Below are 23,339 nucleotides of genomic sequence, written 5' to 3' on the forward strand. Positions count from 1 at the left end.
TCTTCACTCTGACTGGTCGATGGCATCTGGCCACTCCCCCATTCTTGAGACCTTGGAAACCACAGATCTAATTCTTCCTACTACCCACGCTTGTATGTGGGTCTGTGTTTTTGTCATTATCTCTCTACAGTTGTTCTAAGGTCTGTCAGGAGTCCTACTTTGGGTTAGACTAGACTGGAAGTTCTGGTGTAAACATATTAAGATCATTTCTACGAAAAAAAATGCACAAATGCAACCAACCAATTTTACAACAAGCTTTTGAAACATGATCTACTGATAACACTACCTTCCATGTAGTTAATTAACATACTAAAAATCTTATCTCCAGATCAAAACCAGAAATTCTTAACTAAATCACAAAAATATAATACCCTCTCTGTAAATTAAAATCCACTTGACAAACACAAAATAAACTTCTATCATCAGTTATGATCTTCAAATCTGTAAGCTTAAGAGGGTGTGTGATATTTTTTAATAACTATTAAGAAGACTTGGCTCCACCACGTTGTCCCATCACAGAAAGACACACTACTACTATACAGACCATCTAAGTGGCTTCCACATTTATTTCATAGCTGCACTCAACCCTATCTCCTCTGGCCCCACCCACTGAACAGCTGGGTGGGATGAAAGATGGTTTCCTGCCCTCCCCCTGCCCCTTCACTTGCTATTTGGAGGAATAACCAGATTAGAAATTGTTTTTATCCTGCTAAGGCACCACCCTTTGGTCTACTGGGATTCCATAAATTTCATCCACACCTGTACACTTAATACCTATAACGTTTCCTCTTCAACTTGCTTCAATACTTGGGGAGGAGGAGACGCCGACAACGGACTATACGCATCACGTAAATATGTGTCAAAAAAAAAAAAAAAAAAAAAGGTAAAATGCTTTCCAATCTAGATTATCTGTTCACTCAGATTCTCGAGGGCAGTCGGGAAAGTACTCTTCCATTCCATCAAAATAGCACAGCCAAACAAATCCTAAAGTTCAACTATAACCATAAACTCGCTACAATCAGTTACTTCAGTAATCAAGCAAACACCTGGACGCCACAAATCCTTTCCCTACGCTCTAATTAAAAAAAAAAAAAAGAAAGAAAAAGAAAAAAAGAAAAAGAAAAAACCAACACACACACACCAACCAGACTTGAAACCGTGCACTCCCAAAACCTAACTTGGCAAATGGAAACGTGTCCGAAACCTCTCGGTTGCTTTATTTCCTACTATACGCACCGTAGGCAATGGAACTCAGGAGTGGAAAATGTGAATGAAACGGCCTTGTTCTTTTTCCAATACGTGGGGGAGGAGAGGAAATGAAAGGGCTTCTGGAGAGAAGAACTGAGAACACTGAAATACGTTCAAGAATCAACGTCCTTAAACATCACCGGTATTTCCAACTCCCTCCCTTTTCCAGCGACCCTCCCCACCCTTTCCAGGCCTGGGGGCGCGGGGCGCGGGGTCCGGGGGTCCGGGGGAAGCCCTCCCCAGGCGTTCTCTCGCCCCTTTTTCCTAAAAATCAAGCCCAAAGCAGCGCCTTGGGTCTCCGCGCTCCAGCCTCGCCCGCCATCCACCGGCCTGCGGGGCCGCGCCTGGGGAAAGGGAACCCCGAGAGGCGAGGAGGAGCAGGAGCAGCAGCAGCAGCAGCAGCAGCAGCGAGGAGGCGACGCGGCTGCTGGAGCCTCTGCAGCCGCCGCCGCCGCCGCTCCAGCCTGGTGCATCCTCCTTCCTCCCTCCCCGCCGCCGCCCGGGCGCGCACACACGTCCCCACCCTCCTCGCCAGGCCCGCTCCCCACGAGCCCAGCCGCGCCGCGCCGCGGGGGCAGCCGCCGGCCGGAGGAGACAGGGCCGCGGGCGGCGGCGGCGGGCCGGGCGGGGGCGGGGGCGGGGGCGGCGGGGGGCGCCCCGGGGGACGGGCGGGCGAGGCCGCGGCTCACGGCCCCCAGCTCCCGCGCAGGAAACGCCGCCGCCTCGGCTCTCCCCGCATTCAGTTCAAACTGTCACCGCCGCCCCGTCCCCTCCCCTCCCCTCCCCTCCCCCCGGGCCCGCCGCCGCCGCCGCCGCGCCCCGGGCCCGCCGGGGCCCACCCGCCTCCGCCAGCTCCCCGCGTCGCCGCAGGGCGTTCCCCCAGCCGGGCCCGGCGGCGCGACCCCCCCGCCCGGCCCCGAGCCCGGCGCCGCCGACCCGGAGCCGCGGCGGCCCAAAGCTGAGACTCACCCATGGTGCCGCTGTTGACGCTCCTCTCCTCAGCAGCAGCGGACCTCGCACTGACCGACATCCCCTCCCCCCGCCGCGACCAGCCCGGGCGCAGCGCAGCCCGCCGATTCTCCAAAGCCGCCTACGCCGGTTCCGCGGCGCAGCCGCCCCGCGTCGCGGCCCCGCTTACGCAGGCGACAGCGGGCGGACTCCGCCACTGGCTCGCGCCCGACTCCCGCTCCCTCCTCCGCCCCCGCCCCCGCCCCTCCCCCTCCCCCTCCGACGAGGCTTCCGGGCCCAGCCGACGCCAGCGCCGCTCTCGCGAGATTACTCCCGCCCGGCCCCGCCGACTCTCTCCATTTCGAACATGACTTCACTGGCATCGGCGCTCTTTCGCTGCCCAGGTTTAGCCGCCATGTTTAAACCGGCGGGGTTCGGCCCCCTCCGCGGGAGGGAGGGGCGGGGGGGCGTGGGTAGTCAGGCCTTTACGCGTGTTTCTTCGACACTGCTTCTGAGGTTAAAGCGCGTTCGGTGTGTGGGCGAAAAGCCCGGGGACGAGGAGAGGGAGTGGCCGGTGGGCGACGAGGGTGGGGTTTTGCCCGAATTAAAGATGGCCCCCGCGAGTGCCGCCCCGCGCGACTGCGCGCCGGCTCGGGAGCTGCGGAAGCGGCGGGGTCGGCCTGAGCGCGCGCTTACGGAGTTGGCGTAAAGCGAGGAGGCGCCGCGGGAAGAGGCCGGGCTGTGAAGCCGCTGCTCTGGGCGCGGGGTGGGGGGGCGAGTCCGAGCCTCGCGTTGCAGCTGCCGACCTGGCGGCAGGGTGGGTGCGGGTGCAGAGACACCTGGAGGCAGGTGTCTGAGCCCTCCGTGCATCCCCGTCTGCTCAGCTTTCCGGGACTCCCGGGGGCGCTTGCCCCGGCGTCCGCCCGGAGCTGTCACTGCGGTGCCCTGGCGCTGCCCCGAGGTCTCCGGCTGCAGCTGGTGCTGCGGACTCTGCACGGCCACCCTCGTGCTAGCTCACCCCGTCCGTCCCGGGTTCCCTCCCGGTGGAGCTGCATGCGCTCTGGTTGCAAAAAAAAAAAATGAACGGGCACGTGTGGAACCCTCGGACGAGAGAAAGCAATCAAGGACTGAACCTGGGTGGTGTCCTACTGTAGCCCTAAATGTCGCTCGCTTTGCTGGAGTGTGGCCTCATCCTGCTCGGGACAGCCCACGGTCTTTTGTACCTTTCTGGAAACCTAATGCCTGTCTTTGCATGTATCGCTCATGGCTCATGCACGTTAGTGTCTCTCCTGCTAAACCGCATGTTAAGGAATTAAATGTATCTAATATATTGTTACATAATGGATCACATGTATATGATATATAAATAATCATCACGAGCCCGTGCAAGACTGTTCATAGCGAAACAATGTAAATGTCCACTTACAGGAGAAGGGACGAGTAAGTCACGCTCTTGGTTGGACAAATCGACATACACGGGATACTAAACAATGGAAATTCATGAACCAAAGCTGTTCGTATTGATTTAGAGAAAGTTCATTAACGTGATGTTGAGCAAAAAAAAAAAAAAAAGCGAGTTGCAGAAATATGTATATGGTATATCATAAAGGCTTAAAAAGGCAAAACTGAGATCAAATTGGGGAAATCGTTGTAAGGAAATGATAGATTAATTCAGAATAGTGATTCCTTCCTGAGGAGAGAAGGGGGTGTAGTAGGGAAGGTTCACTCCTATCTATAATATTTAATTTTACGCCAAAAGTAATCTGTTGAAAATGTGACAAACCTTAAAGCCTAGGTCTAGGTGGAGGATACTTGGGTATTAAATTGTCATTGTTTTCTCTACTCCTTTGAATACTTAAAATGTTTCCAAGTATTTTTTTTTTTAAGGAAGGAAATTTTATCTAAGGAAACAGCTTATTTTGAGTCTTGTTATCTATGGTTTCCTTAGTCTCTACTTGTACTGAATTGCTCATGAGTTCTGTTCACAGCTCATTTGTCCAGTCATTGTGTTAATTTTCTCAAACTTCAAAGGGCATTTTACTTTAGGAAATTTCATTAAATTTCTACCTTGAAAAGGCAGTATAAGCAGGAGTTTAAACATGTGACCTCTGAAGTCCGACTGCCTGGCTTCTAATCCCAGCTCCACCATTTACAATGGATATACCCAAGGACAAGTTACATAACCTTTCTGCAACCCAGTTCCCTCAGCTATAAATGGGGATAATACTTACCTGATGGAGTTTTGTTTTGTTTTTTTTAAGATTTTATTCATTCATTCATGAGAGACAGAGAGAGAGGCAGAGACACAGGAAGAGGGAGAAGCAGGCTCCATGCAGGGAGCCCGACGTGGAACTCGATCCCAGAACCCCAGGATGAAGCCCTGGGCCAAAGGCAGTCACTAAACCCCTGAGCCACCCGGCTGCCCCTGATGGAGTTTTTGTGCAAGTTAAATGTGCCCAGTCCATAATAAATATTTAATAAATATTACATATAGCACATTTTAAAATATAAAATTATTCAGAATACTATTATTGCTTAATACTCTATAATGAAGAAAACCCTTGCCTCCCATCTCTACTGATATATTTCTTTGAGGTGGATCTTTTAATGGATATGAAAGAAATGAATTTTGTTATTTTGCTCAATGAAAATGGATAAATTCTTTATATAAATAAGAAGGTGTTTGCCTGAGGTTTCTTCATGCTCTCCTACAAAGTAATAACTGCACTACTTTCCACTGAAAATTATGTGGAAGGTTATAAGCAACGAGATGACGACAACCTATAGAGTTTTCTCCAGAAGGAGTTCTAATAGTGTTATATAATTGTGTGTATGCACATGCACTCATGTATTATAAATTTTATGTTGGGGGTGGAGAGAGAATTGTATTGGTTTTAGGATCTCTAATGTCTGCAGTATTCTACTTGCTACTAAAAATAGTCTAGACCTTAACCTTCTGATTCAAAAACAGATTTTTTAAAAACTGATCTGAAATCCTGCATGGACACTATAGATTGTTTTTCGTCACATATTTACAGTGTCCGACCTCAAATGAGCCTTCAACTGTGCCACACAACTTGCTTCCCTACTTAGCTCTCATTTTCACAGCAGCCACTTCAGATTTTCTCCATTGTTTTCAATGCATCTCCCTCATTTATTCTCAGCAAAAAATAAAACCTATCAGAGAGGAAATCCCAACCACTTCCTACTTCTACATTCATAAGCCTACCTGCATCCACGTTTATACTTTTTTTTTTTTCTTAAGGTTTTGTTTATTTATTCATGAGAGACACAGAGAGAGTGAGGCAGAGAGAGAAGCAGTTTCCATGCAGGGAGCCCGATATGGGACTAGATCCTAGGACTCCAGGACCACGCCATGGGCCGAAGGCAGGCACTAAACCAGGCACTAAACCACTGAGCCATCCAGGGATCCTCAAGGCATAATTGCCTCTTGGTGGTTCCACTGCGGCTCAAACCCAGGACCTTCTGCGCATGAAGCAGATGTGCTAACCACTACACTATGGTACCCGTTTATACTTTCAAATGTCACAATGAAAAGGTGTCACCCAAATCTAAGGCACACGTTTCTACGTGTATCCCCTCTTTGGTGCCTATCCTCTGGATTCTGTCTCCTGCCTTCCCAGCAACTTCACTCAATTGATTATTTATTCAGTAAGCCTCAGGGTTCTGTCCCTACCACTCCACTGAAATTCTCAACAGGGTCACTAACAATATCTTTGTTCAATTCAGTAGATCCATTTTCTTCTTTTTTTTTCACATAACTTTTAAATATTTTAGTTCCAGTGTAGTTAACATACAGTTATATTAGTTTCATGTGCACAATATAGTAATCCAACAATTCTATACATTATTCAGTGCTGATCATGGTAAGTGAACTCTTAATCCCCTTCACCTATTTCACCATCTCCCCACTCACCACTCCTCTGGTAACCATCAGTTTATTCAGTCTCATTTTTGGTTTGTCTCTTTTTTCTTCTTTCTTTTTTTCTTTAATTCCACATATGAGTGAAATCATATGGTACTTTGTCTTTAACTTGTTTCACTTTGCATTATACTCTGTAGTTCCATCCATATTGTTGCAATTGGCAAGATCTTTCTTTTTAATATCTGAGTAATATTCTATTTTGTATATGTACTACATCTCTTTATTCATCTGTTAATGGATACTTGGGCTGCTTCCATAATCTGAGTATTGTAAATAATGATGCAATAAACATAGGGGTGCATAATTATTTTCAAGTTAGTGTTTTCCTATTCTTTGGGCAAATACCCAGTATTTGGGTATTTGGAGCATATGGTAGTTCTATTTTTAATATTTTGAGGAACCCCTATACTATCTACTTACAGTGGCTGTACGAGTTTGCATTCCCACCAACAGTGCATGAGGGTTCCTTTTTTGTAGTGGATCCTTTTCCTTATTTTACTTGACATCTCTATAGCATTGGATACTAGTGATCATGCCTGCTGCATTTACATCCTTTGATATGAAATCCACTTAGTTTTCCTTCTGGATCTCTGGCTTCTTTATTTTACCTCTAGGACCTCCATCTTCTGCCTGTCACTCAAATGTCCAGATACCTCAGCATTGTGTCTTGGTCAGTTTATTCCTATCTCATTTTTTATACTACGGTGATCTCATTCACTTCCATGGCTTCAGTGACCATACATATGCTAATAACTCCAAAGTACAAATTCCTAGTCCAGTTTTCTCTCCTTACTACAAATCTGCATACATGACTGCCTTCAAAATACATGTCCTGATAGACATTGTATTGTATTTGGCATGTAACAAATGTCCTAAATTCAGGAAGTCTACACACTTGTCTTATGTGCCCACTAAGAGAAGGGAAAATATATGTGGCCTTAAAATGTGTATCTTAGGGGCACCTGGGTGGCTCAATGGTTGATTGTCTGCCTTTGGCTCAGGTCATAATCCCAGGATCCTGGTATTGAGTCCCTCATCAGGTTCCCCATAGGGAGCCTGCTTCTCCCTCTGCCTGTGTCTCTGCCTCACTCTCTGTCTCTCATGAATAAATTAATAAAATCTTTTTAAAAATGTATATCCTTGAAATTTTTTTTAAAGATTTTATTTATTTATTCATGAGAGACACACAGAGAGAGGCAGAGACACAAGCAGAGGGAGAAGCAGGCTCCATGCAGGGAGCCCAACATGGGACTCCATCCCGGGTCTCCAGGACCACGCCCTGGGCCAAAGGCAGTGCTAAACCGCTGAGCCACCCGGGCTGCCCATCCTTGAAATTTCTTAATAAATGCAATTTGTATTTTTTAAAAAAATACATGTCCTGATATTCCAAGATATCTCAAAAACAATGTATCCCAAATTAAACTCCTCATTTTCATTATACTTACTTTTATGTTCCCTATTTCTAAATGGTATCATCATCAACTCAATGCCTAACCCAGAAATATGAGTGTTATACTCAGCCCCACCCTCTTTCCCTGTCATCTCCTAGAGCCATCAGAAAGTCCTGTCTGTTTTTACTTCTCATAAACCTCCAATCTCTCCATTTCTCTCCATCTCCACTACTACTGATCTGCCTAGGCCAACATCATCTCCTACCTCAACTCTCTGCAGTAGCCTTTCTACCTGGTGCCTTGTTCAACTCCATCTCATTTTTCATATTGTACGCAAAGTAACCTTTCTAAACTTTAACTATGTCACTACCCTGTTTAAAGTCTTCAAACTTTCCCTCAGGAAACAAGTCATACAGTTCCTCATTTCTGGCCAACCTACCATGCCTTGCCCTCTAAACTCTAGCAAGCCTTGCTGTTTTCTCTGTTTTTTTTTTCATTCTCATTTTATGCTTGCTTTCCTCAACTGGCTTCTCAAGGTTTCAGCATAGCCATCATTTTCTCTAAAAGCCTTTCCTGATCTCCCAAGATTGGGCAAGGTGCCCTCTTATCCTCCACAGTATCTTGAGTGACCACACCTAGAGTGGTCCTAATAGCAAAGTATTGTAAACATGTGTCTCTTCTATTGGAGTCTAAGCTTAAGGGCAGTGGCTCTTGTCTTGTTCATTAGTGTAACCCCAGAACATGGTACAGGGTATGATATTCATCACTTCATTCAACAAATATTTCGTGAGTCAAAACTGGGTACAAGGCACTAGCACAGTGATTGATGTATGGAATCATTCAGGAGGTCCCTGAAATGCAAGAGTATCCATGAGGTCAAAATTATTTTAGTTATAATACTAAGTATTTTTTATATTTTTTTTTTCATTTTCATTCTAACACAAGCATAGTGGAGTTTTCCAGGGACTATGTGAAGTGTGATAATTGCCACTGATCGAATGCAAAAACACTTAAGTAATCCAGTACTGTCTAATTTTTTTTTTTTAATGATAGTCACACACAGAGAGAGAGAGAGGCAGAGACACAGGCAGAGGGAGAAGCAGGCTCCATGCACCGGGAGCCCGATGTGGGATTCGATCCCGGGTCTCCAGGATCACGCCCTGGGCCAAAGGCAGGCGCCAAACCGCTGTGCCACCAAGGGATCCCCAGTACTGTCTAATATTAAGCCAGACATGAAAGACATTTGCAGAAATATAAAACAATGAGTCTTCAAATTAATTTTTTGAAGGATATGGTTATTTTTCATAAAAACATTTATGTTAACATGTAATCGGTTTATTGTCATTTTTTAATGAATGAGTAATATTTTTAAACTTTCCCAGTTTTAATTTCTAGGAGAGTAAATATCCATAGATATATTCCACATAAAGAAAAAGTTTCTGGGGTCCTCAACATTTGTAAGAATGTAATGAGATCCTTCTTAAAAGTTTGGAAATGCTGCACTAGCACATATTATATGTGTTCGATGTAGATGTGCTAAATAATTAATAAAAGTCAGTTTGCCAAAATTCTAGCACACAGCTGCTTAATGTTTCTTAATCAAAGCTTCCCCCAAATGCCCAGAATTAATGTCTAAATAGGCGCACATGCACGTGCACACACACACAAACCCGGATTAATATCAAGTATCTATAAATGAAAATTTTCTTAACTTGACTGTGCTTTGTAAACTAGGGAAATATCATTGTTTTGGTAGCTACCTATGATGAATATGGGCCAATTTTGTAATCAGGGCTACTTATAATATTCTGATGGTTGACTTGAAAATGAGAATTTTTATAGTCTGTCATTTCACATCAATCTAATTTAATCTACATAATGGCTTGGTGAAATAGGTACTACCCCCATTTCTTAAATGAGGAAACCAATGTTTAGAGAAGTTAAGTGGGAGTACCTGGGTGGCTCAGTGGTTAAGCAGCTGCCTTTGGCTCAGGTCATGATCCTGGAGTGCCGGGATTGAGTCCCACATTGGGCACCCCATGGGGAGCCTGTTTCTCCCTCTGCCTATGTCTCTGCCTCTCCTCTGCGTCTCCCATGAGTAAATAAACAAGATTTTAAAAACAAAAAGAAGCCAATGGTATTAGGTCTATATATGAAGGTTTTTCTTGAAGCCAACTCAGAACATGACAGTGTCAGTGAGATAACACTTCTCAGTATTGCCAAAACTTAGCAAACAGTCAGGTTAGGTGGTAGGGGTGGAGCTTGAGATTTCAGTTGTGTGTTTTGTGAAGTAGGTTAGGCAATTTGCAATATTCCCCATTAACAGTAGTATCCAATATCCAAAAACCCTTGAGTGCTTTTTATTCCTCCTTTGAAGGACAGTAGAAGAGGATTAAGAAATGATTTGGGCGGGTGGGGGGGGGGGGAAGCCTTTGATTAAATAAAACTTTATTTCTTGTGAAAATTAAAGACATATAACTTATTTGCAGAAGTTGAAACTAATTTAGTTTCATATGAATGATTATGGGAATATAATTTGTTCAAATTAAACTTAGAATATGAAACCTCATAATTCAAGATATCCCTCAAGAGAAATACTCTGCCATCCACAAAACCTCATTTAAGTATCGTGAAATACAAACACAGGGAATAAAGGTAAATATGGTTTAAAATTTTGTACTTAACTTTTAAATATTTGAAAACTAATATCCTAGTGTATTCATCCTAGTGTTAAATTCTTGATTAAATAGCATAGATATTAGAGAAAAGTTCTGTTGAGATCAATCCAACTAAAAATTGACAATGTTAATGTTCTGCAAATGAAAGGGAAGAGATATTGACAAGCCCTTTTATAGACTTAAGAATCCATATTGTACAGGAAGTCAGATGACACTTGCAAGGTTATACAACTAATGAACAAAAATTAGAAAACATCAAGCCTCGTACTTCCTCTTCCTTTGTGAAGATCAAACTTTACCCCACAGAGGAAGAGAAGCCAAAAGACACAGTAGTAATAACAAAACAGAAGAAAATGAAAGAACCACGCAACTTGAAGACCAGAGATTTAAACAAACAGCAAAATAGCTGTCTAAACAGCAAATAGCTCCCATTCTTAAATTCTTTATCTTAGAAAGAGGAGTTTTCCTTTTTCCCACCAGCCAAGGAGGAGAGGAGGAGAAAGCACAGAAATAGGATGTCTGAACCCAGGCTGCCCCAGGAGGCCTAATTTATCTCAACTTATCAGTGGAGGCTCAAGGAATTTTCAAATTCCAAAGCTCTCCTGGAAGCTTCATTCCAATTGCAGATGAGAGCCCCACTTCCCTCTGAGGAAGTCCCTGGCAATAGACTGGCATCACAGTTGCCCCTGGGTCTGCAGGAAGAGAGGAAGCCATTTACCTCCATGTTTTCTTGCCAATCAGCACCTTGTGGAGCCATCCGATCTGATTACACAGTAGAAATACCATCGAGCACAGTACTGGAGAAAAATCCAAAGTGCATAAAAGAAATCTATTGTAAGTGGAAAAGGCCACAGTTGCCAGCTCCTTTTGGCATTTCCTACCACTGAATCATCAGCTAACTGATATAGGGGAGGTAGGGAAACATGGTTCTATGAGAAAGCAGCTGCCTTCAACAGCTAGACTTAATATACTGACTTTGGCAATGATTGAAGTCTCCTGCTATATAAGAGGTTAGTGAAAGTGAATTCAATTGAACTTAAGTTTGTGTAGATGGAACATGTTAGGTTAGAATAAAGCTATCATTTTAGCAAGCAGTAGGAACCTACCCTCTCCAAATCACTCTTCCTAGCAGACCTCCGAGTGAGTGACTATTTCCTGAAGGCACACCTCACAGACCTCATATCTAGGAAAACAGGAAATTCAGGGAGGAAGCAAATGCCTGTGCCAGACTAATGTGGTTATTTTATGTGGAGCAATTGTACTGGATTACCATGGAGACTGACGGGCGGAGGACAGATGCTTAGTAATAGTTAAAATAGTATGTCATTTCTTCCTTCCTTTGTGAGACTCCCGACAACTTGCACTCTTTCTATACTATACCTCTAATCATTTGACGTTGTTTGGATCCTATTTTAGGGAGATAGTTAAACATTTGATAAAAAATAGCATCTGTTTGTGATTGTTGCCCATGATTTGATCCATTTCATGGAAGGAATCATGATTGAAATCTATTCATGGTTTTTAGTTAATACTCTTTTTTTCCCTGATTTGCTTCCAGAAATTTGGCAGTAAGTGATAACATTTTGCCAGTCAATTGCTGTAAACAGATAAACAGATTTTATGAAACCAAAATAATGGCCATCTTTAGCATCCAAAATGGTAGTAATACAGTGTTAAACACTAGTATTGAACTATAGATATTTCCCTAGAAATATTTAGAGTTTATTAGAATATTATTAGAGTTTAGAGTTCTATTCTAAAGGCTACATTTGTGTCATAATAGAATCTAATATCTTAAGAGTTGGAAGACACATTGTAACTCTAAACAGCCACCTACCAAATTCAAGAACTTGTTCAAATATTATTTTTTTCATGTCATGTGTAAGACCACAGTACCAACTATTGAAACTATAAATGTTCGAGTTTGAATTAAATGAAGCAGATGCCTTACAGATGATATATTATTTTATAGCCCCATAGTTCAGTTCACATGTGGCATGGGTGTAACTCTTTCTTTCCCTTTTACAATTTATAACACATAAGTAAGCCAATTCTTCTAAAATCCATGTTTGTGATCAAAGTGTTCATTTAATTGCTTATTATTTCAAATTACGTTTTTGGTTTGAGCTAAATGTCAATGACATTTAAATGTTATCAAGGAATGCAAGGCAATTAAAATGGTTTCTCTTGTAAAAGTTACTGTTTTTGCAAATCTGTAAGCAAACATGATTATGAATTACTTTTGCTATGAAACCGCAGAGCCTGAGGATAGACTAAATATTAGCTCTATTTTCATTTTGTACACATCTAGCCTTGCCTATAGTAGGCACCCAAATATTTTTTGGAAATAATTCCATGTACCTTTAGGGATCATATATGGTTTAGGAAACTGAATAGAATAGAATCGAAAAAGCAACACCTGGGCAGCCTGGGTGGCTCGGTGGCTTAGTGCCACCTTTGGCCCAGGGCCTGATCCTGGAGACTCAGGATCAAGTCCCACGTTGGGCTCCCTGCATGGAGCCTGCTTCTCCCTCTGCCTGTGTCTCTGGCCCCTCTCTCTCTCTCTCTCTGTGTGTCTCTCATGAATAAATAAATAAAATCTTTAAAAAAAAAAGAAAAAGCAACACCCAAAAGGGGCAAAAATAAAATAGAACTTGAGTGTTGCAATTAGGAAGAGATTATTAGGGACACCTGGGTGGCTCAGCGGTTGAGTATCTATCTGCCTTTGACTCAGGGCGTGATCCCGGGGTCTTGGGATTGAGTCCCACATTGGGCTCCTGCAGAGAGCCTGCTTCTCCCCCTGCCTATGTCTCTGCCTCTCTTTCTCTGTCTCTCATGAATAAATAAATAAAATCCTTAAAAAAAAAGGAAGAGATTATTATATTATCTTCATATTTGCTCTTTAATTTATCCCAACTTCCGCTGCATACACATACAAACACATGGGGGGGGGGGCTTTTTACACAATTTCCCCCCCAGATTTCAAACGGCAGAAATTTCTGTGTTTAATTGGGTGGTTGGTTTTGGGATTTTGTGTGTGTGTTTTGTTTTTAGCATCACCATGAGGCTTTTGTTTTGGTTTGGTTTGGGTTTTTTGACATCTCCTCCTCAGTCAAATGAGAGGCACAATTGACACTGCCATTGGCAAGATTGGGCCAAGAGGACCGGCCCACCTTTACTTCTCCCAGCCCTGCTCCTTCTTGCCCTTCTCTTTTTCTCTAGATCAGTGCTAGAAAAGAGGCAGGCCTGACTCTTAACTTCCCAAGATATACTAAATTGTTAGGGAAAATTAAGCACAAGCTTCCCAGCCCTATGATGCTTAGGCAACCAACATGAACACTGAAAAGAAACCAGGGAGGGGTGACTGGGTGGCTTAGGGGGTTAAGTGTCTGCCTTTGGCTCAGATCATCATCCCAGGGTCCTGGGAATTAGCCCGACATCGGGCTCCCTGCTTGGCGAGAAGCCTGCTTCTCCCTCTCCCTCTGCCCGGCGCTCCCCCTGCTTGTTCTCTCTCACTCTCTGTCAAATGAATAAATAAAGTAGAAAGAAAAGAAAAGAGAAAAAGAAAGAGAAAGAAAGAAAAAAAGAAAGAAGAAAGAAAGAAAAGAAAGGAAGAAAGAAAGAAAGAAAGAAAGAAAAAAAGAAAGGGGAAAGAAAGAAGAAAGAAAGAAAGAAAGAAAGAAAGAAAGAAAGAAAGAAAGAAAGAAAGAAAGAAAGAAAGAAAGAGAAAGAAAGAAAGAAAGAAAAAAGAGAAAAGAAAGATCAGGGAAGGAAGAGTTCACAAAGGAAAGCTGTGAGATCAATCATGGGCAGATACTTTCCCTCTTCCTTTCCTCTTGTCACCAACATGCAATAGTCTCCAGCAAAATGATCTTTCACTTTACAAGTAAAGAGAGTTGCTGAAGGAAGAAATAAATATTAGGAGACCCTGAGACCAATTTTTCCCTCTACTGCGGCCACAATGCGGGGTGAGTCACTCTTCAGGAAATCAAAGGAACGTCAAATATGGGGAGGTTACTGAGGATGGTTATAGAGCAGAATGTGGATCTTCCAGTAATTTCAAGTTGCCTTCCTGTCTCTTTCTTGCAGCAGCACACACCCCAGATGTAATGAAGATTGAGGAAGGAAGGTTGGTCAGGGAGAGGGAATGTGTTTCAAGGGGTATGTTAACCCTACCTGGCCACCAAGTTGATATAGGGTGATTTCATTATCTAAATCTAAAGATTTGACTAATGAATTTAAAGTAATCTATAAAGTGGGAGCTATTTACTCTCATCAATCAGAGGAAGAAATGTGGAGGAAATTATATAAGAAAAATTTTCTTCTCTTTGTTTCATAGTTCATATAATAAAAAAGAGGATTAATTCGGTGGGAAAATACCTCATAAGTACTTCCTCTTATCTTAATGCCATGCCAGAATGAGACATATCAAAAAACAAATTATTGGGCTGTCTGGGTGGCTTAGTCATTTAAGCATCTGCCTTTGGCTCAGGTCATGATCACAGGGTCCTGGGATGGAACCCCTCATTGGGTTCCCCCATGCAGCCTGGAGTCTACTTCTCCCTCTCCTACTTCCCCTCCCCCACTTGTGCTGGCTCACTTCCTCCATAAATAAAATCTTTTTTAAAAAGCAAATTATTAAAAAAAAAAAAAAAGCAAATTATTTACAAACATCTCAAACTCTTGAGATACCCCCAGGTTCATAATAAATGCTCCCTTACTAAATAAACTGCGATAAGGAGGGTAAGGACAATGAAGGAAGAGACCGTGAGAGCATGAGATCAAGAAAGTAGGGAATAGTGACTAGAAGAGCTTGCTCACACCACCTGGATCTCAGCTCAAAGCAGAAGGGCCACCAACACTTTGAGAATAACACCTCTGTATTAGTTTGCTAGGGCTGCCATAACAAAATACTACAGCCTATGTAGCTTACACAACAGAAATTTGTTTTTTCTTGGTTCTATGGCTAAAAGTCCAAATGAAGGTATTAACAGGTATTAGCAGGTTTGGATTCTCATGAGATCTCTCTCCTCGAGCTGACTGCCTTCTCTCTATGTCTTCACATGGTCTTTCCTCTTTGCGTGCACATCCCTGGTGTCTTTTTGTGCATCCAATCTCCCTCTTCTTATAAGGACACCAATCAGATTGGATTAGAGGCCACCCTAATGGCCTCATAAACTTCAGTACTCCTGTTAATGGCCCTTTCTCCAAATACAGTCACATTCTGAGGGTTAGGGCTTCAATGTATGAATTTTGTGGGGGCACAATTCAGCCCATAATACTCTCTCCCTTCAACATGGCAGAGTCTAGTTAATATATGGACCCTTTAACTTGGCCGTTCCTCTGAAGTTTAGCCTAGAAAAATAGCTAGTATGTATGCCAAAATGATATTTACATAAGGATGCTCCTTACAGCACAGTTAAAACAGCAAAAAATAGTAAATAACCTAATTTTCCATTAGTAGGATATTTGTATCATAAATTAAAGTCTGACTATACGAATAGAATACTAGGTCTGGAAAGATGTTCAAGATGTTACATCAAAAACTCAAGTAATAGAACACCGTGTATAGTGCAATAATTGAATAACTTCATGTTTAGAAATTATATATTTGCACAGGCCCGGAAAAAGATCTGAAAGGACATATATTGAGCTGTAAACAGTGGTTTCCTCTAAGGTATGGGCTTTGGAGTAGAGCCTCTCACTTTTTAAAAATACGCTTATGTAATATCAATTTTTGCAACAGATGTGTTTGCTCTTATAATTAAAAATGAAACCATTAATTTTTTTATTATTCCTGAGGAACATGAAGTAGGCAGGTATAAAACCTATAAAGTTTGATGAACATTGTAATAAATAATAAATACTACCTACCTTTATTGAACATCTATTATTTATGCATTCAACAAATATTCCTGAGCCCCTACATCCCAGACATTGTTAGGCAATTTGCATATATTACACCTAATTCTCACAAAAAGTCTTACTATTTTGATCTTATCAGTCCAGAAAACAAGGTTCAAACAAGTAATTTATAAAAACTGCGCAGTTAGTAAGTCACAAAGCCAGGTCTTTGGTCTACTTTCTCATGCTGCCTTGTAAAATTACTTTCTTCTGTTGTTACACAGGATACAGACAATTACAATCCAGCTTGATGTTATCTTAGTATCACATTTACAGGTCATCACTGTATTCTCTCAGCAAATAAATTACCACCTCTAGTCTAAGTCTAAATCAATATCTATCTATCCACCCATTGACATTTTATAACCACTAATCTCAAGTATTTGCCAGAACAATTTTGAACTCACAAGTGATTTTTGAAAAGTAGAGGAAAATCCCATGACTTGAGCCCTCATTGTATGATGATCAGGGGATGTGGATGGGGGTGTGCCAGGAGAGCCACTCTTGTTTATTCTGGTTGTTGCAGGGTAGGGCAGTGCTGGTGTTTGAAATGCTAATAAAGCAATGTCTAGGTCTATAACTTTAGTTATCAAAAGAAAGAGGCTCTGATGGATTATGCCCACTGATTACTGTCTCTGTGAGAAGCACACACATACGTATTGTTCCCCATGAAAATGAGGACTTTGTACAGATACGCTGGTAGAGCGGTATGAAAAGTGCTTCGAGGGAATCTCTGAAGCAGCAGGACTCTTGATGACCTCATCTCCTGACATTCCTATCATTTCTCTTCGGATAGCAATGGGATCCCTTTGAATGTGCTACATACGGCCTATCTATGATGGTGACTTCAGAGAAGCCAAATCCTTGCTAGCTCCTGCCTCTGATACTAAATTCATTCCTGTAAAGTCCTGCTCTTTGTTTCAAACAGTAGGTCCCCAAAGCACCACACTTTCATATCTCAGTCATGTATTATTGGTGTGAATGGAGATGAAGAACATGAGGACAATAGGCCCTGCGTCAGGGATTGGGGAAGAAACAGGTAAAATTGGGGAGGGGACAGTGTTGGGGGCACAAAGACAAACCTGCTGATTTTCGTTTGTTGCCTGAGACGTAATGCTGGGAAGAACCAGAACCCTGTCAGTCAGGAGTCCCCGGGAATTTATTTTACCCACCAGTGAGTGGAGTGTAGAAATAGCTGCCTGATGCCTTGTGTGAGCAGAGCCTCTTATATTCGTGCTGTCTTCTGAGCTATCAGTGAGCCTGACAAGCCTTTGCCCCTGTCCCTGGAGGTACCATGGAGGGACAGAAAGAATATAGGCTTTTGATCAGAATGGTTAGGTTTCAAGCACACAGGTGGCTCCGTCTGTTGGACATCTGCCTTCGACTCAGGTCATAATCCTGGGATCCTGGGATTGTTGGGCTCCCTGCTCAGTAGGGAGCCTGCTTCCCCCTCTTCCTCTGCTGCTCCCCCTGCTTATGCATGGTCAAATAAATAAAATCTTAAAAAAAAAAAAAAGAATAGAGTTAGGTTCAAATACAACTTATTGACTTACTTGTCATCAGACCTTGGGCAAATCAACCCAGCTCGTGGGGCTGTCATGAGGATGAAATGAGATTACATAAGTAAAGAGCTTGGCACAGTGCTGGCTACACAAAAGGGATCCACTATGCAATCAGTCCTTTCTAGGTCCCTGTGGAGAACTCCACCAGGACCGAAGCCCAGGCTTGAACCTAAACCTAGTGAGCCAAGTACTTCTTGCTTTGCCAAATCCTGCTGAATCCTTTCTCTAGGCTTACACCCTGTTTCCCCATCATTTCTGGCATTGAGATGCAACTTCTAGCAGGGATCCTGCTTTCCTTATATTCATCAACTACACTCCACGGATGGCAGTGCCAGCTTCAGTCTGCTCTGGTCCCCCATAGACCTGGTGAGGATTTAGACCAGTGCTTTTCCATCCTTCCTGAGGCCACCCCAAACCTGAACACCTTGGTTGCAGTCTGGGGATCTGCATTTTTTAAAAAGCTCCCCTTCCCTCACTGCAAGGGCCATTCACAAGTCTTCACCCATTCTTGCCTGCATGCAGAAGTTCGCGGAATGCTGTGTTACCAAGACCTTGGCAACAGCTCTGCAGATAGTGGTTGCTTAATAAATGTGTATTGAGCAAATGAAGACTTTCTATTAAGTGTTACTTTTTTCCTTACAAAGATATTTTAGCCATGGAGTTTTAAAATAACTTTAAAGTAATAGCCCATACTAGTAGTTCGATAAAGATTGGCTCCCCAGTGATTAAAGCCTGTTTTCTTTTGGGATGGATTTTGGGAGGGCAGCTATTTGGAAGAATGTCTGTGAGTACAGAAATTCCACAGAAGTAAATGAAATGACAGCACATGAAAGAGTTTTATGAAGTGTGAAGGAATATGTGGAATAATAATGATGGTATATCATCCAAATCTCAGGGCCAGTACATTCTAATTTGTTCTGGAGAAAAAGAAACGAGGGTAAGCCACTTCTCAAAGGATATAGTGTATGTCAGCTGGAAGGAGAAAACCAAGAAAGGCGTCTCATTGCTTCTAGCTATATAGGCACAATAAAAACCCTCATCTCCTTTTTTTTCTTGTTTTCCTTTTCCTTTTTTATTATGAAAAATTTTAAACATATACCAAGTAGAGAGAAGTGTATAATAAATTCTCATCTCTGTCACACAGCTGCAACAATGATCAACATTTTGTCTATATTGGACTAACCTATGTGATACAAAATAGTGCTTCCGAGTTTACTTAAAAGATTGTTTGAAAAGAATGTGTAAATAAATGCTTTAGGACTAGGTCAACATTCTTTGAAAAGATTTAGAGATAGCGTGTACTCCCAGAGCCCATTTACATATATTTTTCGACATCTGGCTAACAATTCCTCTTTGAGTTAGAGGATTACAACATCCCAAACTCCGCACAATCTCCTGGTGAGTGTATATAATAGAGTCACTGTACTTGTCTCTAAAAAAAACAACTTATTTATTTTTAGAACCTTAGAAAATTGTGGTTGTGTCCCCATCTGGAGTACAAAGGACCAGTGAGCCCAGTTTGCTGTGGTTCTTGCATTCGATAGCTCCAATTGCACCACCGCCAAGCTAGTCTAGTGACAATCCAGAGGGAGATGCTGTGAGAGAGGCTGGAGGTCTGGGTTCACGGACTGTAGAAAGCATTTCTGGAGAAAGTATTATGAGCAGATTGACTGGATGCTCTAAACTATATTCCTTCCAATCGGGGAAGTCAACAACACTGGGGATTCTTTTTCTCATCTCTCACCAATCTACTCTTAAAATACACAGAGCTGTTGTTCCAGACTTCTGCGCTCCTGTTGGGCTTCTACACCTACCTGCTTATGAGAAGCTGGAGGTCATCTATTATGAATCCTATATAAATTCCATTTTGTCCAAGTTATTACCCAATCCCTTTATCTTTTTTTAGTCTCTGAAGAATGATCATGGTTTCCTTCTAAAGCCAGTGTGTCCCCCTGTCCTTTTCTTTTCTCTCTCCCCCATATCCTTCTTGACTTTACTTGCCTTCCTCTTTCTTTTGCTGGATCTCCCTTCCTTCTCATTCCCCGCACCCCCCCCCCCAATTCCCCTAGATATATAACACACCTTTTCTCTCCTGGCCTTTACGCTCTCTTGATTCTAATTTTCTAATTTCCGTATATGGTATTTCTGTCTCTCTCATGCTTCTTCAACTACAGACTTTATCCACCTTAGTTTCTTCTCCTTCTTGATCCTTAGCACCATCAGCCTATGGAAAGTCCTAAAGCCAAAACCTCTTTATAGATCTTCTGCTCAAATTCTGTTTTCAGCAGAATTACAAGCTTTTCCTTAGTAGAACTTTCATTCCTGCCAGAGCCCATGGGACATTCTTCTGGCTTTCCTCCCTCCCAGACTGCCTCTGTTCAGTTTCCTTCCAGGATTTTTTATCCCTTCTCCTTTCTCTTGAAACAAACTCTTTAAATGCAAGCTTTTAGAAGGTCCACTCTCAGCCCTCTGTTTTAACTCTTGACAGTCCCTTGGTAATTTCATCCTATTTTACAGCTCTATCTAGCTCTCCCTGTTATGAGAATGACTCCCAGCCCTGCCTGTTTACCCTCATCTGTCTTCCCCTAACCAGACCCTGTCCCTCACTATACTCTGAGCATCCCACACTGATGTGTTGTAGACACCTTAAACTCTGATCTAAATTAAATTCATCGCTTTTCACTCCTATGTCTTTGATCTTAGCCAATCAATCCAATGGTCTCCTTCCACCATTATCTTTCTAATCAATCTTTTGTTCCCCACCCTTCTTCAGAACTCATTAACTCTTGCTGGAACCACTACATATTTTTCCTAAATGGTCTCCCTGCTTTCAATTTGTTTTTCCTTTGTTTAGTAGGAAAATAGCAAATCAAATTTGTTACTTCACATGTTAAAGTTTTTAAAAGACTCTGTCCCATTCTTTGACTCATTTAATTATCTTTCCCCATCAATATCTTTAGTGTTTGCTTTTTTGCACATTGCTAGAGTCTTCCTCCATAGGTTTAGATCTGGGCATGTGCCTTTGAGTTCAAAGACCTTCCTTTTCTAACACTGCCTTCTATAGTCAAAGCCCTCTATGATTTGGTCCAAATCCATTATTCTTGCCTTATCTCACACTCAACTCTTGCAGCCTGGTCTGTGACAAGTCCTCCTATGCTCAGTCGCTTTTTCCTAAATTATGTATTACCTCTCTCAGGTGTCCTTCCTTTCAGATCAGCTTTTGTAAGTTATCTGTTCTCAAAGCCAACTCCAAATCATTCTCCTCCAAAATGGTATCTCCCTATCACCAAAGTCAGAACAAGAGCCTCTCCACATTATTAAATACTTGGTTGATGTCTGTAACAGAATTTACCACTATCTTTCTTGGCATCCAATTGTTTCTTGTTCCTCTCTGTTAGACAATACACTTAGAAGAGAGGGACAGTCTAATTCGTTTTTGTATCCAACCCAATGATTAAGGAGCACTCCCATAGTAGGTGATTTCTCATTTATTGAATTCTATAGCAAGAGTTGCCTTAATTTAATTTGTAAAATTAAGAATAAAATTCAGGGGTGCCTGGGTGGCTCAGTCATTTAAGTGTCTGCCTTCCACTCAGGTCATGATCCCAGCATCCTGGGATCAAGCCCCACATCAAGCTCCCTGCCCAGCAGGGAGCTTGCTTCTCCCTCTCCCTCTGTCTCACTTTGCCTCTACCTCCCATTACCCTTGCTTGCACTCTCCCTCTTTGTCAAATAAATAAATAAAATGTTTTTAAAGACCTCTTTGAAGGAGTCACTCTTTAAAAAATATATATTTTATTTATTTATTCATGAGAGACACACACAGAGAGAGAGAGAGAGGCAGAAACATAGGTAGAGGGAGAAGAGGCTCCCTTTGGGGAGCCTGATGCAGAACTCGATCCCAGGACCCTGGGATCACGACCTAAGTAAGCCAAAGGCAGATGCTCAACCCCTGAGCCACCCAGGTCCCCCAAATAAAATATTTTTTTTAAAGGAATAAAATTCGCTTATTTGGGAAAGCATTTATTTTGTTTACCTCGATGATTTGGTCTTTATTATAATATAAATTTCTTCCATTTATATAGAACTTCTATAGTAGGAATTTTTCAATGGACAAAAAAAATCATGATATTCATCATATAAAAGTAAGTGTTAAAAGGAAGACACAGTGCAAGTGAAAGAATATATGCAAGTGTCAGGGGAGTTTCTGATTGTAGTTGAAAGAATATATGTAAAGTGCTTACTCTTTATCTGGTACAGAGTAAGCACTTGGCAAATGTTATCTAATATTATTATACATCAAATAAAGTAGCTGGAAAAAATAATGTCCTTTATCCCACGTAGTCCACAGTTTGGCGTGACAGCTGATAGTAACTTTGAACCGCATTCAGTTTTAAGTCAGTCAGATATGTGTTTTTAGGATAATTTCAAAAGCAAGTAGCAAAGAATAAGGCATGTGAGGAGATAGCATGATGTAATTAACCATGTGCACTATTGATGAAGACTTGGCTTCCCTCTGTACCACTTGATATTCAGTGAAATAAATAATGGTGATAATTGTCACATTCCTAACAAAGACATCTGCTAAACCAGGCAACTCAGGCAAAGCTGTTTGCTACTGACAGCTTGATTCAAATGTGAATGTTGCCATTAAGAAAAAATAGAGTTTCTGTATTTATCACATTACCTAATATGTTGTGTTGGCAATGCTTCATCTGGGGACCAAAAGACTTATGCCTGATAATTAAATTCAACATTCAAACTTCTATATTTGCTTAAGAGACCATTGGAAGATCTTTATTTTTTTGTTGCTTTTCAAATGTAAATGTATTATATCTACATGATAAAAATAAAAAATTCAACAGTTAAGAATAGTATCAACTGAAGAGTAAAAGTCTACTCCATTCTCCCTATTCCCCATTCCTCGTCTCTAGAGATAGTCTTTTGAATCACATACTACGTAAAACCTGTGCTAAATAATACAAATCAACCAGCTTCACTTTATTTTACACATGACCTTGAATTTCAGAAAATCCCAGTGTTGCATGATGCCTGAAGATGAATCATTACATCTTTCAATTTTTCTCCATTAATATCATCATAACAAAAATCTCTGTTTCAAGGTGACATTTCGAAGGGTCCAGAAGAATGGAAGCTTTACTCTTTATTCCCTCATCTGATGATTAACCACTAAGAAATACCTGAAATAGTTTCACCCTTAGACCAGGATGAGAAAAGTCCCTGACTCTGAACCTCAAGCTTTTGAAGGTCCTACTCTTGCTCTCCTTTGGCCATGCTCCTCCCCATGTGGTGAGGGGTCTGTGTTGTCAAGGGGACATACATGCTCAGAGCCTGTATACCCTCAACCAGACCATATTTGGGGTGGCCTGGACAGAGGAATTCCAAGCTCACATGGTCCAAACAACATCCATGGCTTCTTCCCAACCTCTGTGCTCACAAGGCTGGGTAGGCCAAGGGTTGGGACTACATATTGGCTCTCCTCCTCCTTCTTCTTACTATCTCCTGGCATGGAACTCTGAACATCAGTCTAAGAAATCTAAATTCAGATCTAATCGCTTAGGTTGTTATGCAGGTGTCAAGGTAGGAGGATTTAAATATTTATTTAACAATTTGCTCCCTTGATTTATAACTTAAAAAATAT

At 42.1% G+C, this 23,339-nt stretch overlaps 1 protein-coding gene, 1 long non-coding RNA gene and 1 other non-coding gene across 3 annotated transcripts in view; 1 reads left to right on the forward strand and 2 right to left on the reverse strand.

Moving 5' to 3' along the window:
• The window catches only part of SEPTIN7 (septin 7), a 118,046-nt gene extending 115,612 nt beyond the window's left edge, over window positions 1–2,434 (reverse strand). The window contains exon 1 of the mRNA XM_072783502.1: window positions 2,218–2,434. The gene's annotated coding sequence lies outside the window, so the exon portion shown is untranslated. The remainder of the gene's footprint in view (window positions 1–2,217) is intronic.
• Window positions 2,435–2,462: 28 nt separating this feature from the next.
• The window catches only part of LOC140608684 (uncharacterized), a 56,678-nt gene continuing 35,801 nt past the window's right edge, over window positions 2,463–23,339 (forward strand). Inside the window, exon 1 of the long non-coding RNA XR_012010657.1 lies at window positions 2,463–2,600. This is a non-coding gene — a long non-coding RNA (uncharacterized lncRNA). The remainder of the gene's footprint in view (window positions 2,601–23,339) is intronic.
• TRNAM-CAU (transfer RNA methionine (anticodon CAU)) lies at window positions 5,652–5,724 on the reverse strand. The gene has a single exon. It is a non-coding gene; the product is annotated as a tRNA-Met (tRNA).

This window comes from Canis lupus, chromosome 18 (assembly GCF_048164855.1).
Source record: "Canis lupus baileyi chromosome 18, mCanLup2.hap1, whole genome shotgun sequence".
Classification (NCBI taxonomy): domain Eukaryota; kingdom Metazoa; phylum Chordata; class Mammalia; order Carnivora; family Canidae; genus Canis; species Canis lupus.